This window comes from Malurus melanocephalus, unplaced genomic scaffold, assembly GCF_030028575.1.
Source record: "Malurus melanocephalus ecotype Western Australia unplaced genomic scaffold, MMel_1.1 scaffold_26, whole genome shotgun sequence".
NCBI classification, from domain to species: Eukaryota; Metazoa; Chordata; class Aves; order Passeriformes; family Maluridae; genus Malurus; species Malurus melanocephalus.
In genome coordinates, this window is record NW_026623258.1 from 3,391,573 (window position 1) to 3,408,279 (window position 16,707).

Below are 16,707 nucleotides of genomic sequence, written 5' to 3' on the forward strand. Positions count from 1 at the left end.
AAAAAGAAAGTGGCAGAGAACAGCTTCAACAAGTTACAGCTGAAAGCAGAGGAGCTGAAAGGATTTTGGGGCTTTTTCAAGTTTTGACATAATGTGGAGATTTCAGTGYACTTGAGAACTCATGCACGAAGGGCTAAAAAGTGTCTTAAAGCAGGGCCAGCGAAACTTTGAGCATGTGCTTGAACATGAAATACAGAAAATTATCAGGGAGAGGCTGAGAGAGCTGAGTCTGTTGAGTATGGAGAAGGGTGGGCTCAGAGGGRATCTTTCCAATGTGTATAAATACCTGGTGGGAAATAATGAGAGGTGCAGCCAGTTCTCAGCAGTGCTCAGGGAGAGGATGAGAGAGCACATGTGGAAGTACAAGAAATTCTGCTTAAACAGAAGAAARCAGCTTTTTATGTTAAGGTGTTCAAACACTGGAACCAGTTGCCCAGCATGTCTGTGGAGTCTCCYTCCTTGGAGAAATTCARAAGACATCTGGACATGGCTCTGAGCAAACTGATGGCGTTGATCCTGTTTTGAGCAGTGGGGCTGAACTAGAGAATGTCTGGAGGTCCCTTCCAAAGACAGCCCTTCCATGAGTCTGATTCTGTGAGGTAGTGGAGGACTGTGTTTCAGTGGAGAATTCCCCAAAACTTCCATTCAAAAAAAGCCAGGATCAGAGAGGCAYCCTGAGGTATTAAGCATCCTCACTTTTCAGAATTGTTCCTCAGACCATACCCCCCAATGTGGATCCATGCTCAGTTTCACAAATTAGTCATTATCAGACTTCATTTTTCCAAAAAAAAACCTGAAATGAGCTGAAATCAGTCTGAGCTTTTCCATTGTCACTTTTCTCTCTCTTTTTTTTTTTTTTTTTTTTTTTTTTTTTTTTTCCCTCCACTATTTAACAGTCAAAGCTTTACCTGGCAGCTAGCAGTTTTTGGCACACACTATTTTATCTACAGTGTGGCCCACAAGCTGCTTGTGGTGCAGAGATGTGAGATTCATCCTTGCAACAGATACCCAGCTGAACAGGGGCTTGCAGTGAGCACTGTGTTAAGGACCTTCACACCTGCTTATATCTCCTCACTGACCTCAAGTCATTCCATTTTTCTGCAGGGATGAAGCCCCACTGCAAGTCCTGCTCTCCCCCTCCTTTAAATTCTTAGCTCACAGAGAGTTGCTCTTGAGGTCAGAACAAAAGYGGGAGTTCAGAAGATTTTCATGTTGTTGAAGTGAGCTCCCACTTAGCTGAAGTGAACTGCAATTTTTCTTCCAGTGTGACAGTGACAAATGGTGTTTAAAACATTAAAAGTGCTTTGTAGCAAGTTATTCAGAATGCMAGTTCAGTGCTGATTGACTTGATTTTCCTTGGGTTGCATTGTACCTACAGTAAGAGCGCGTCAGGAGAACATTTATCTTTGCTGCCATGTASCAGCAATCAATCTAAATAAAGTCTATGAATCCAGATTGAACCTAAGAATAAGGATCTTTTGCAATGTCAATTTGTCTGAGAATGCCAAGAAAACTTCCAATAAAAATGAAAGGGTAAATGATGTTTGCTCAGTAAATAAAGTATTTAATATACTCTTACCAGTACTCAGGTTTTTCTTTCCTTGGRTTGGGAACCTTTCTCTCAATAGGTATCTCAACTATTTCTCTTCCTTTCCCTACTATTCACACTTAGGAAGCTTGCAGGGAAATGAAAGACTGCTTTAACCTGGTTTCACTACRTTGTTAACAATCTGCAATGAGTATGTAATCATATGCAGTGCTGCTGAAGCAAATATCCAGAGCTCTTCAAAGTCATCTAATTACCCATGTACCTACTACAGGACCTACTGCCTCACACTGATTTATCCATGGGACTCAAAGCTGGGCTGRAAGGACCACCTCTGAGGGGTGAAATGGAGGTTCAGCCTCTCAGACTGCTCCTACTTAKCCCCACAGCCAGGACAGTTAATGAATGCCAAATGTGGTGTTGTGGAATTAGTCTACCAGGATCCAGCAAAGATTGCCAATTTGTCTCACATAGGCCAGCAAGTAGCCAGATAACAATCTGAGGTAGTAACTTTGGGGTAAAATACTGGCCACTTCAAAGGCAATGAGATTTGTGGCCGTTGACACTGCGCCTGTGATTTCTGCCCTGGTTGCAGATGACTGGTTCAGATCTCAGCTGCCTGCTGATGGATTTAAACTGCTTTCTGAGCCACCTCGACTCTACCTCCCCTTACCCTCGCTCCCTCACCTCACTCCTGAAGTTTGTCTTCAGCTTTGGTCACCAGCCACAAGGTTTCTACACAAAAAGCACTAATCTCTTTCCTATCTTTCCTGTTCCCAGTGAAAGCTGTTTTCACTCAAGCTGTTGTTGGTGCTCTGGATGACATTGTGCAGCACAYGAGGAGCGCTGGCGGGGGGAGCGCAGCAGGGAAGCCAGGCTGTCGCAGAGGTTAAGAAAACAGCTCCCAAGGAGCACCCAGCCACTGCCTTCCCTTCGTCTCCTCTGCCGTTTTCTGGGCATGTGTGTGTGGAAGCGTGTGTGTACTTGGAGAACATTATTTTTCTTCCACTTTTCTGCTAAGTATTTTATGTGCGCCCACAGGAAGATGTGTTACAGCCCTCTGAAGTTTTTTTTTTGTTGTTTTTGGGTTTTTTTAAACAAACAAATTCTGTGCTTGCAGGTTCTTTCACATGTGAATTGACATTACCTGAAATGGCAGTCTCTATGAAGTTTAAATTACACTATCACTCACGAGAAGCTCTGTCGTTAGTGTTACTGTTCTCCATTTCATTTAAAAAGTGAGGAAAACACAATTCAAATGTCTGCAGACTCAGCCTAATAAAAATGATAGATTGGATGTCAAACTGCTCCGTTCCCACCCAGCCCCTCCTTTCTCCARCCTTCCCTTCTGTTGTTTGAAAAAGAGTCATGCAATAGTTTCCTTGCTGCTGTTGGCTTTTGGAAATAGCCAGCTGATTCTGGTAGCTCAGGGATTAGTCTATTTTGCTTGCACTCAGTGAGCAATGCTGTGTAAAAACTTGCCCTGCCTTAATAATTTGGCTTTTTATGCTTCGCTGGAGTTTACCAGCCCACCTTGGCTGCAGATCAGGTTTGGGATTAAACCTCTGTGTTCTACCAGCCATCTGAACAGCACAGCAGTTCACAGACCTCGCAGGATGTTTCTGTAATGATGTGAAGGTGGTTTTGCAGAATGAGCTGATGAAAGGGAACCAAAATGGAGATCTTGCAGGCTGCTATTTCACACTAGTAACCAGATTAAGTCCAAGATGAATGCTGCTGGTATTTTACAGGCACCCTCTGAATACAGAAATAATTGCAGATATGATAGAAGGAAATGATCTGAACCCTTGGAAGAAATATCAATGGAGTTAATGTTTCTAACTGTATTGCATGTTAAAATTAATAAGTCTGGTGACTGACTCAAGAGTTACTCAGAGCTAGTGGATAGTTCTAAAGAACATTTTCAGGCACTGGAACTGCAATTTCTGTACATTTGAATTGTCACAAGGGACCCTGTGATGGTTTGGGCTGGGGCCAGGTGGCACCCTGCACACAGTGAACAATTCCTAGGAACAGTCTGGGATCTTGCACAAACATTTCCCAGCAAACAGTTGGGATATGACCACCCTGTTTRAGAGAGTAAAAAAGCTTAGTAATATAGATTCAGGCTGCTCCCTGCCAGCTGGCTGCAGCACCAAAGAATGGCACTGGGCACATTTAATTTATTAATATCGACATAAGCAAAGAGGCCAGAGGAATTTTGCCATGAGTTTGAAAGGAACCAGCATTTGGCTGGTATTGTGCAAGCATCACTTCCAATCTGTAGCTCTTAAAGCACTTTACGAAAGGGACTAACAACTAGTCTCAGTTTACATGAGGAGAGTCATATTTGGAGAGGCTGAATGGCTTGAGTAGGTCATAGATTTCATCTGTGGCACAGAAAGTAAGAGATTCCTGCATCAGCATAACTTCAGGTCTTATTATCAGACTCATTCTAAGCTTTCACCTTGATGTGTAGCCTTCAGTTTCATGGCTGAGCTTCAGTATGTCCTCAGCAATCAGGCTCTTCCTCCTTTCTGTGCCTTCAACCAAGCCTYTTTACTGTCTCATCACTTTAACCTTAAAATCTGTCGGAATTTAAATGTGGGAGAACTCCCTGTGCATTGGCCAGATTGTTACTTACCATGTTATACCATCTGTTTGTATTTTCTTTACGTGCAAACCTGCTGTAAAAATTACCTCAGTGAAGTTTGGAAGARTCCACTGTTACTGTCCTTTAGAAAGCAAAGAAACAGGAGAGAAAGATCACCAAAATTGAAGCTGTCACCTATGTAGTTTTTGACACTGAAAGCTTTTTTCTTTATTCAGCTTTTTATTTTTTTTTAATGCAGCTGTGCTGCATTTTATACTTTATTTAAAATGTAAAATAGGTATCCAYAGCCCAGCTTTTCTGACTTATAGCTGCTTCTTTAGCTAAAAGTAATCTCCCTCTCACTACATATCTTTCCTCTAGGGGCCCTTGTGATCCCAGCTGCCATGATGGTTTGAAAACGGTGAGTCAGGATCCCTGTGCTTTTCATTTGCACTTATTTGCTGGCTTTTCTTATGTTTGGGTGGAACCCTAACGAAATCTCACAGACCTCTTGCTGAGAAAAGGGAAATATAAGGAAAGCAAAACATGTGGAAACTGTAGYATCTCAGGGGCCATGACTGAAATAAGGAGAAGAGGTGCAAGGGATTTTCCAAAATTCAAAGCTGCRCCAAGCAAGGCAATGCCCACTGCTCCCTGAGCGTGTCCTGGGTGCTTATGGACCCTGCTGATGCTCTGCCTGGAGAGAGGGTGGAGCTAAGAGAAGGGAGCTAATGCCAATAGCTGCCAGAACCTCTGCTTCCTCAGTGAGTTTGGGAGAAATACATGGCTRTGGTGGTTATTTCATCCTCCCCATAGCCAAACTRARCCAARTCAAACCAAACTGAACCAAATCAACAAATCAAAACCACACAAAGAAACAAACACCAAAACCAATGTAATGCCTTRACTCCAGCAGGCAGCTCAGCCTCACACATGCTCACTCCTTCTCACAATAGGTTAAGGGAAAGAGTCAGAAAAAGTAAAAGAGGGGAAAATCATGGGTTGTGATACAGGCAGTTTAATAGGTAAGGCAAAATCAATCTTCACAAGCAAAGCAAAATAAGGAATTGATTCCCAGTTTACAATTGGCAGGGAGATGTTCAGCTGTCTCAAGGAAGGTGGAGCTCCACTACACGTTACATTTACTTCTTCTCTTGGTTTGTATTGCTGAGCAGGAGGTCATATGRTTWKGGATATCCCTTGGGTCAGTTGGGATCAGCTGTCCCACCTGTGCCACCTCCTATGTCCTTGTGAACCCCCAGACTCCTCACTGGTGGGATGGAGCAAAAAAGGCTGTGAAGCTGTGTAAACACTGATCAGCAACAACTAAAACATCTCTATGTTTTCAATCCTGCTTTCAGCACAAATCCAAGACAGAGCACCATGTAATCTGCTGTGAAGAAAATGAATTCTATCCCAGCAAAAACCAGTACAAGGTGAGTAATGAAGAAGGTAAAGAATGGAAAATTGAAAGGAGAGGAAGAGAAAACAGGGGAAGGTACTTTTCATGGACCAGCAAGAAATTCTGATCTCTAGCAAAGATGATAATTATATTGAAGACAATACATGAAAGGTGTTCCTAACAGTAAATATTGAAAATTATGCATCATAAACAAGATTTATCAGACAAAGACACTTTCTATCTGGAATCTGTCTTCCTTAGAGCATTGACACTCTCAGCTGCCCTTCAGGGGCTGACTTTATCTCTGCTTACTCTTTCTATGTACAATATTATTCTCCTTCAGATTGAAATTTATTATGATCAGATACTAACACGAGTTGTTCTCACATCCTTCACTCCCACCCCTGAACACCAAAAAAGGAGTGGGAGTATAATATATATGGCAGAATTTTTGCTTTCTACTCATAATCTGTGGAATATCCATTGAAATTCTGTAGCTAGTTTGGGCCAAATTTAAGAAGGATGAGGGTCTGTTAGAGGAAGTCCTGATGGTAACGATGGAGTAGTTTTGGAACCACAYATGACTGAAAGCCTGTGTTTTAACGCAGGGAAGTCTCAGAGGACACGTGAAAATAGGTTATAGATTATCTAATTATAAAATTGCTACAAGAATAACAGAATTTATTTCTGTTTCCCATGCCATTGAGGATAGCACAAGGAATAATGGACTTAAATTTAAGCCAGTAAATTTTAATGCRAAGGTATTACCTACAAAGAGATTAAAGAGATGCTGAAGAGTTATTCTTTAAGAACAATTAAAATGCAACTATTTAGAATGACAAAGGCTAAACTTTGTCAGCACTACTAAGGAGGAGGACTAGAGCCCTGCTGGAGATTTCTTCCAGACTAAGTTGCTGTGATTCATATATATTGACATATACAATTCATATTTGTACACAACTTTTTTCAGCTCAGAGGGAGGTCTCTGCTGTTGCTGAATATTTCTGCTTTAGCACAAACACTGCATAGTGAGTCCTGATGAATGTCTGAATTTTTCTGTTGTGATTTTAACTGTCTCTTCAGCTTTACTTTCCATTTAATTGCTTCATCTGGATTGCTTGCTGATGTAACATCACCACCTATTGCCTTTGCTTTTCTCCCTTCTCCTCCTGTGTCCAGCAGCCTAAGCTTCCCTTCTTTCCACCGTTATTCTTAACCCTCGACTCTGAATAGTTACTTTCAGAGTAGAAGTGTAAGATACTTTCCATGTCCCTCAGTTTGTTGACCTTGGAACTTCTAAACTGTGGAAACTGAGATTGCCACACAGATCTGGTTTTGAAGCACCTGACAAAATCAAGTGCAGAGCTACTGGAGGAAGAGAMCTCTTCTTCCCCTGCAATTTACCAAAGTCAGTGCTGTCAGAAATGAAGAAGATGGATTCTGCTCTCTGGCCAGAAGTTCTGCTCAAGCACTTAGCCTGTTGGGAAGCCAAGTTCCACAACACTTTCTGGCTTCCAGAYTGCTGATGAAGGTGGCCCCTAGTAAGTGTTCAGAGCTAAACAAACTAAATGATGACTTCCTTTACCCATACAGGGCCTCTGCTCTGCAGAACCTGCAAATTTGCCATAATGTAAACATCCTTCCATCATAACAGAAACAGATGTCTTTCTATTAGTTATGTTGCTATGTCTGCAGGTGCCAAGAGCATCACACATACTATTTGCTCTCTGCCCGAAATAGMGATGGGCAAACTTTAGACAGTTTGGTGAAAATTTTGTTATGGCTGGATGGGAGATGAACTTCTGTGACCTGCATAAATTGGGAGAAAGTGTTGTAGAAATTGAGTTTTTTAAAATTCTTGTTTGAAATGGTTAAAATTTGCAGAAATCAGGTATAAAATTATTGGTCCACTTTCAGTTACTTGTCATCTCTAAAAAATACAGAACAGGAATTTACTGACCCTGTTCATAAGAGTGGTCCCATGAATAATTCAAATACTGTGTTTTGATTCTTGTTTGAAATCAAGAATTAAGGTTTCTTAAAGAAAAGAGATTTCTTGCATGGGCTTGGAGACAAATCATGTTTCTATTTAGGGAACAGAGAATATAACAAATAGGGAAATACCTATATATGTAAAAATTCTGCCTTATGTCATGGGTTGAAGAGAAAAATTAAATAGACAATGTAAAAAACATTCACTTCAAAAAAGTGTTGYTAAGCTTCCTGAAAAAAATCTTAGGTGGTACCCAAGAGAAGTTCAAAGMATCAAAGGACCTGAGTGAAGAGCTTCAGCCTCCTGAATACATTTAGCAGCTGGTTTATTCATTTAGGGAATACAAATGCCAGGCCTATTTATAAGCTGACTCCCACATAGATCCTAAAGAGATCTAGATCCAAATGTCCACATATCAGCTTACATATATTTTTGAAAAATGAAAATCCCAGCTTTATTAAAAAAAAAAAACCCAAACAATCAAGCAGCCAGTAGTTTATATTCCTGTTCTCTATTTTCTAATAATATCTTTTTTAATTATTACATAATGTACTGGTAGGATTTTTAGAAATACAGCTATATGCAACTCAGGCTTCCGGGAATTATTTGTCTCTTGCTACTGCTGGCTCTGCTATTCTGATCTGAAGACCACACTAGAAAAAGCTCAAATAACTGTACCTGAAATGAACATAGCCTGCCTTGAAAAAGCTTGCCAAAGCACTGTAGCAAATCAATTAATTTTGTAGTTGTTTTTTCTGACATTATTTGTGTGAATTTTTCTCCCGTGAGATGGCATCTAAAGAACTAGGCATTCTTAAAAGATAAAGCCAAATGTTATGAGTTAATTAGTACCAAAATGTGAATGAAAGACAGTCCCCTCAACCATGTTAGGCTTGGTGAATGAAGGAAAGAGATTTATCATTTTGAAAGTTGCTAATTGTKCCTGTTTCTCTGTTTGGAGAAGGGAGTCTGTAGGTCTGGGCCAGTTGCCCTTGGGGACCTATCTGTTAACTCACTGTCACCTTTTCTTGAGATACCATCATCTTGTAATACTGAGCAATAAAATTTATAATTGTAGGTCTTTTGAAGCCCGTCACTAAAGGACAATAACACAGTTTGTTTACACTGAAGGAGTTCACAAGAAAAACTGAAGTAATTAGATGAGGATAATGGGTATGTACCAGGAATAAACCATGCCAAATATACATTTCTATTTCAACCAGACTTCTATTGAGCTTTGTTTTACAGTAGAAAAAAAATGCAGAATGAAAATAACTCTAACAAGAGTTTTTTGTTTTGCTTTGTTTTGTTTTTTAAATTAGGGAATTATTTATTCTAAAAGCATCAGCTCATCTTGCAATTACTTATMATTTATCTGTGGCTACACTAATTTATGAATTGAGTTTACTTTCCATGAACTCTTTACTTTTTTCCCTGCTAGCAATAGGAAAATCACAAAGATGATAATTTATGGAATTGATGCCTAGCTGGATAAAAGTAGACCTTGTTTTAGGGAATTTTCTGTTTTATTCATAATTTTTTCACAAAAATACATAGGGGCTCTGATTAAAGGAAGTCACTTTACACCAAGTCTAGATTTGCATGTGCCTTGCAATGGGTCAGATGACACGCAGGATGCTTGGGATGCACTTTGTTGGTTTTCTGAGTTGATGCCAGAMTTAGCTGCTTCAGTTAATATGTGAAGAAGAAGTAGTCTTGAAAGGGTAAAGTGTTTTCATTCTGTGTACTGAGGTTTAATACATGGACCAAATCCCCATTCTGCTTTTTTGACCTGCTTTGGATCTGATTGGGTGAAATCTCTGCACTGTCATTACCTTGCATTCCTGGTTCCAATTTAGACACGTCATGTCCATCACCAGCTCTTTCATGCTGTTTAGAACAGGAAAACTGGTGAAACGCCTCTTGTTGTTTCTTGGCACAAAGAAAATAAATAACAGTGAGGCAGAATAGCAATGCTTGTCAGAATTGGGACAGMTCTCATACTGGTCCAGGCAATCCACATCCGTGCCAGGCATGGTCCACTGGCCACGTCTACACCAGTRAGCAGTGCTAGAGCCTGTTATTTAGCTCTGAGGTTGAGACCCAGTTTGGCCATRTTCCTATTGTTAAACTCTCATCTTTCAAAGCAGTGATCCTGGATTCAAATTCCCCATGGCAAATGCTGCATGTRCCTTGCTAAATAATCAGTGATGCCTGGGAATTGTTTGCAAGGACCATTTGAGCAAAGTAATGACACAGACAACCAAGTTCCAGTGCCTGGGACCTTTGCCATTTACTGTCATGGAGATGATCATTATTTTTGTACCAATGACAGGAGCTCCAAAGGAAGCACAGCACCTGGTCCTGAGGAGCTGCACATGGAAGCACTGCCAAGTTYTTCAGGGTGCTTTTAGACAGTGGTGGAGGCTGTGTCTAACAGAGGTGACAGYGGTTATGCCACCGGCCTCCCCTGCCTCTTGTGTTCTTCAGATCTGAGAGCTAAAATGTCGGTGTCCAAATGTAAGAGTTTTAAAAATTGTGTGTAATTAGAGACCCCTCTCCCTAACAGGGTCTGGACAAATGCCAGGCTTACAGATGAGCTCTGGAGACTGATGCAGGACTGAGGCCAGCAAAACTGCTGTCTCACCTAGTCTCCTCCAGAAGGATGAACTTTGATAATGAGCATGATTGTTGCTARGATAAGCCATTCAGTTGCATTTGTCTGGAAAAACGGTTTAGTTCTGTGTGACATTTTTGGAAAAAATGGTTTTTGTGTTTCTTTTAGCATATAGGAAGTTTTGATAACATCATGAATAAATATCTCTAATTTAACCCTCTGACATTAACATTAATTTGGGTGTTTTTGAATGAGACTGCTAATATGTCACTCGCTATTTGTTTTCTTTCTGTTACTGTTTTAACCTTGAGACAAAGATGCTTCCATCAAGAATTTGCCCTTGCCCCACAGAGAAAGTCTTTGCTCCCAAACAGTGCTGTTGATGAAATGATTTCTGACATCTAACGGCTTTTCTGATAAATAAAAAACACCTTTGAAATACTGAGTTTAATGGCAGATGACTAGCTAGTCTGACAGCAGTATTTATGGGCAGTACTAGATGAAAGTTAAACTGGCATTTTTATGCCCTTTCCCTTGGCCAGATGCTTGGCAGGACCAGATGTTGTTCTTGTTTTCTTCCAGCATCACCTACAACAGAAAGACATAAAACATACCTACAGAAGCCACTGGAAATTGCTACCTCTGCCTCCTGAAGGCCTGGGGGATGTTCACAATTACTGGTCCACCAGGTCCTGCTCTGCTGATTAGGGCTTGGTTGGCAGGATATTGTTGGGCTTCCAGCACCTGTGGGAATAACCCCAGAGCATGGACCATCTATAGCCACTGCCAAGGCGATTTGCTCTAAGCAGACACATGTGATACACATAAATGGACAAACAGAATTTTTCAAAATCAGGCACTTCAAACTGTGCTTAGAGGAAAGCATTTGTTTTTTTTTTTCCTTTCACAAGAATGTGTGACCACTCCAGAAAATAAAAGGTTCTTAAAAAAAAAAGAAGTGGAAAACAATTTTGTCATTCATGTTTCTGTTTTAGTTTAGCATATTTGATGTTCCTATTAGTTCCACTTCGAGAGAGAAAAAGGCTTTCGTTCTGCATTAGATGATTGTTTCCATCAGCCTCCTTTCCCCCTTCCCCCCCATTTTTCACACCTCCTACTGTGTATGAACGCCTGCTGCACMATTTATTTTTGCAGTGTGTAAACTGTTACTTCCTCCAACAAATCAGATCTGCTTAGGGTGAAATTAAAGATCTGAAGGGGTGACCATCTTGCTAGTCTGATGTTTTAAGATTTCTGTGCTATTCAAGAAGCAGCTGCCCTGTTCTGCCTATAGATAATAATTCTGAAAAAGAATTACGGAATTGGAAATTAATTATTTTGGCATAAAAACAAAATGAGAAGAATCTATTCCAGGAAACACAAGCTGCAGTTCTTCCAGTGAGAAGAAATCTGGAAAGAAACAGGGTGAGAAATAATTGACCTCTCTTTGGTGCCTCCAAGCTTTGGGCAGGAGTGCCTGGAACTCACGTTTCAGTGCCAAGGTTCAAGGTCATGATATGAACTGATTTAAAATGGACAGATTTGGCTAAGATAGAAGACAGTGTGGCCTCCTTTTACAGATCCTCTACTCATGTGACTTCTCCACATATCCCAAAATAGCTTCCTTGGCCACAATGGAAAGATTTGTCTTGTGTGTAAGGATTTGTAGGATGAAGTCTGTACATTGWGTACTCTTTTATTTAAAATAAAAGATGAGATGCTGCACCAGTCTGGTATCTCAGCAATGATTGTTGTAATTTGCAGGAGCTGACATATATAGMCAGAGGGTGATACAACCTGTTTGACATGTCCCAGGATGGGACAGACCATGCCACTGGCCCTCTGCATGTGTCCTTGGTGGTAAAGGGAATTGAGGGTGCCAGGTGGGAGGACAGCTCTATGTTTTAGGTGGCTGATGATTGGTGAGATGAATTTCTTTTCCAGGAGAAGCTCTCAGCTTACAGTGAAAGACAAGATCTCTGCACAGGAATATCTCTGTCAAAGCAGACTTATGGTTTTGAATCCAATCTGCTCTTTTTTCCCTCTCAGAATGTGTTCATATTTCTAAAGGTATGGGCCATTAAAGGAAAGGAATTGTCCCCTTGGCAGATGCATTTTGGAGCACCTTTGCACCATAATCACTGAAAGGTTGTCCTCTTTCTCCGTCTCACTGCCTCATCACGCCATGGAAGGTTCCAGCTGCATTTCTTTTGTTGGTTTGCTGTCTATAAGGTGATTAAATCTATGAAAGCAACATGACCTCTGCTCGTGAGGGGAGGGAAACCCATGAGAATAAACAGAAAACACCCTCAGTTAAAGGTTTGAGTCCCATCACTTTTATCATCTGACTCCAATGCTCTAGCTGCTCAAAGACCGATTCTACTCTTGTCTCCTACCCACTCTTTTTTCATTGGTATGCATATATATATATCACATAACAGTTACTACTGCTTATCCTCACTGGCTGAGGAAAATATTATAAGATAATTGGTGCAATTTTTAGGGGTCAATTCAAAGTTCTAATTAAATTTAAAAAAAAAAATTCATTATACCGGTGTTTCTTATCACTATAGGAAATGCACATCTAATCATGTATTAATTGATGTGACTAACTTCTGTTTCATGTGGTTTGTTCTGTTTTGCATCCACTTCTGAAGCAATAGAATTAAATCTGTTGAGTTGGGTGCTCTGGTTTTGGTCTTTAAATATGCATGAAATATAAGAGAGGATGGAGTGAAGAACTGCAGATTGTGTTCAGGGAGACGTGACAGTGATGACAGTCTTTAATTACTGTGGGTGTTTGTTTAGCCCTGAGAGAGTTTGTGGTCACACTTTACTTTTGTTCTAGAAAGCAGTTGCATCAGGGACTATCATGAAAAATAAATTTTAAAAAAAATCTTAGACCTGCTTAGGTGCCTGTGCCCTTTTGGTGGTTGGATGATTGCTTTCAGTTTGCATAAGTTGAAGCAAATCCAGCTAAACAAGTCTATCTCCAAATACTTAGGAATTCCTGGGCAAATATTTGGGCACCAACCCCAATTCAGCTGCAGCTGCTGGAGCTGTGCTGCTGCTCAGGACAGAAACTGGAGCTGTTTGGGTACCTCTGGACAGCAGGACTGTATGAACTGTGGAGAGGTTGGAGGCTGGATCACAGCATCTCTGGGATGCAATGAGCAGGAGAACGGATTTGAGGACACCTGAGGGAGAAACTGATGCCTTTCTGGGCCCAGCTCTGAGATTTGTCCATCTTTGTGCTAGCAAACCTCCTCATCCTTCAAAACAGGGGGCGCTTCATGAAAACTGCCTGCTGGGAAAGGCTCCCAGTCTGATTTAATGTGTGACAAATGACATGGGAKGGTTTCTGTTTGATTTACTAGTGTGGAACAAATCCCTAAGGAGCACAGTGTAGCAAAGGGAAATGTCTCTAGGTTCCCTTGATTTTTTTCCTCATTTGACCATGGCATATCTGTCTTTATATGTGGATTGTTCTTGCTGACCTCAGGCACTGCTCTTACATGAGTGATRTTACTCAGCTCATTTTAGTGTTGCTCAAATAAAGGCCTGAAGTCACTACTGGTTTTCTTAAACTTCTTCMGGATTACCAGGGAAGAAGAAAAGATGAGGAAAAACACTGTCCTGAAATCTATTGGAAGGAGAGAAGATTTCTTATTCGACTTGGAGCTGAATTTCCATTTTTTCCTCAGGGATGCTTGAAGCTGAGCACATGCTTTCAAGCAGCTGCTGCTTTGGAAGCTGGTTTGTTCAGTTTAGGATGTAGGTAAAAGTGTTTTCCTATAAAGAGAATAATTATGCGCTCCCAAACACACAGAAGCATCAGAATTCACAGCATGCTCTTTACAAGGGTAATAAAGTTTTATGTGCAWACACAGAAGAAACAGTTTGCAGCAAAATACTTAATGCACCCAATTATCCCCAAAAATAAATGGATGAGAAAGAAACTGGCAAAATTTGGCTCAYGCTTAATTATTTAACATTTGAACTTTTCTGTTCTTAGCAATAAATTCTCATTTCTGCCACCCATTTCTTGGTACTTTACTTTGTCTGGACTCTTGTAACTGCACTTCGAGCAGTTAGGAGACTGCCCAATGTCAGCATGAAGAATAAGGGAAAGGCTTGACATCAATTACAACATTACACACAACATAAAATTTAATGGCTTGAATCAGCCTTTCATTGCTATTTAAAGCAACTATGTATGGTTTWGCTAAGATCCTAAAAATTAGCCAGCTTCTAAAGGTCTAAATTACTCCACATCATGGGATCTTATGCTGAGGTTTTTAAAATGTTATTTCAATGCTGTGGTATAACTGGGAGGAAAGTTTGACAGGTAAGTGGATGTTTTAAAGCAGAGAAGAAATTAATCTCCTGGGCAAAGGAGAACACTGTGAGGTAAATCAAAAGAAATACAGTCCATCAGATTCTCCACTGGCTTGCACTCTTTGCAACTCCTTGGAGAGGAGGCAAACTGAGGCAGTGAGCCTGCTGGGCTCAGACCTGGGGAAGAATTTAGCCTGTAGATTTTTATGCTTGTTCTTAAATAATCATGAACCACACCGAGGACTTTCAGTGGCTCCGTGATAAAGTGCTGGTTTTCCACCTTTGTGGCCAGAGTCAGGATTTACGTGGTGGCCTCGGCTTTGTCTCTCAGCACCATGCAGCTGTCTCATAAAACACCGGGCTCTGCCCAGGGAAAAGGACCTGGCTCCCCACTCGCCTCCGGTAAGGGTGGTCCMGCAGGTCAGAGCTGAGGTCACCCCCAGGGCGGCACAGGGAAGCCTGCTTGTCTTGCAGCTGCAAATTCTGGACTGTCGATAAATAAAAGGCTCAGTTTCTAATTTTTTAACTAAATAATCAGAGAAAACTTGGTAAAAAAAAATCCTGAAACTGTTCTTAAAAAAAAAAAAAAGAGACCAAGGAGGACATCTGCAGATATGTTTTTACTCAGTGGTTTGGAGTATAATTGAGAAGCCACTTTGATGGCCAGTGAGACGGTTGCATACAGACCTTGACCATCCCACCTTTAAAAATGAGAGAGAACTATAACCTCTGTATTAGGAATGTTTCACTGATTTTATTTACAGTCCATAAAATTTTACTTCTCTGAGCTGCTGCTGTCTGCCAGGAGCAGCTTTAGTTTGGACTGGRTGGACAAGGATGTTTAGAGAGTTTTATTTCACGCTGTATGACCACTGGTGTTGTTTTTTGGAAATATTTTTTTCCCAGCTGAAGTATAACTGTACCCATGACCTAGGTCACAARCATTTCCTGAAGGGGTTGTGAATTTTTCCACAGATTCCAATGTTTTCATTGTTGATATTTCCTCCATTTAAAATGTATCTGGTTTTAAATATAGCATTTTGCTTTATCAACACWGGGACTCACAGGTAACTTTTATTGACCTCATGGAAAGAAATAGCCGTAGGGTTTAGCTTACAAGTCTCAGAATGTCTTGAAAAATCTTGGAAAGATTATTCAAAGGCCGGTCATAACTGCAGGTATTCAACAAGCAGCTTTTCTCCAGTGAAAAACTGGGCATCTTCTGTCCTCCCACCCCAGTCCGGGGAGAGAAGCCAATCCCCCCTTGCTGAAGTAGATGAGGAGGGCTGATATTCCCCAAAACAGTCAGCAAAGCCTCTTGCTGCACCCAGGGACAGCAGTGAGGGATAATTGAAATTCTGTTAGATCTCAGGCCAACACACACACATAGATACATATTTTCTGCAAAGCATTTGAAATACAGGGTAATTCCTCATCCAAACACCGCACCCCCTCAAAGGGAAGAGTGGAGTCATCTTTAATGTCCTTGTTGTGATTTGATGGGCAGTATGAATCAAATCCTCCCACAGAAAATAAACACCAAAAAACCAGAAACCGATCCCGAACCTTGAAGAAGAAAAACAACCCAGATTAGAAATCAACCCCTGGTCACAATGTGATCTGGAAATTACCAGATGGTTTTTACCTGGTACAGGTTTAGAACTTAMTAAAAATGAACATGAAATGAACTGCTTGTTATTGAAAATTACCTTAGAATTAATTTTAATATAATAAAATCTATTTCATTACCTCAGTGGTTTAAAGGTCCCCAATTCTCTAGTTTAATGGACAAAAAAAATATTTAAATAAACCATTATCAGTTGTTGGACCTCAAGGCTTTCAAACTRCAGCTGATACACTTTGAACAGCCACCAACGTTTTGGCCACATAAGATGTAAAAAACCCTAATCAATGCCATTTTTACATAAAAAGCAAGACTATGTTTCCCATCATAAAAGGTTATGGTGTTTACACAAAAGCTGCAGCAAACCTCATAAAACTCCACTGATTTCCCCGTGGGGTCCTCRGAGGACACTCAGCTGTGTTAAATGACACACTGACTCCTAGCACCAAGATAACCCTGGTTTCCTTYTGGATGTATGACTCTGCTCTTATCAAGTGGGCCCTTGGATGAGCTCATGCTGAATTCCTTATTGTGAGATCTGCTTCTTAAGAACTTCACTTCCAGTGGTCTTTTGGAGAAGACAGACAAAACCTC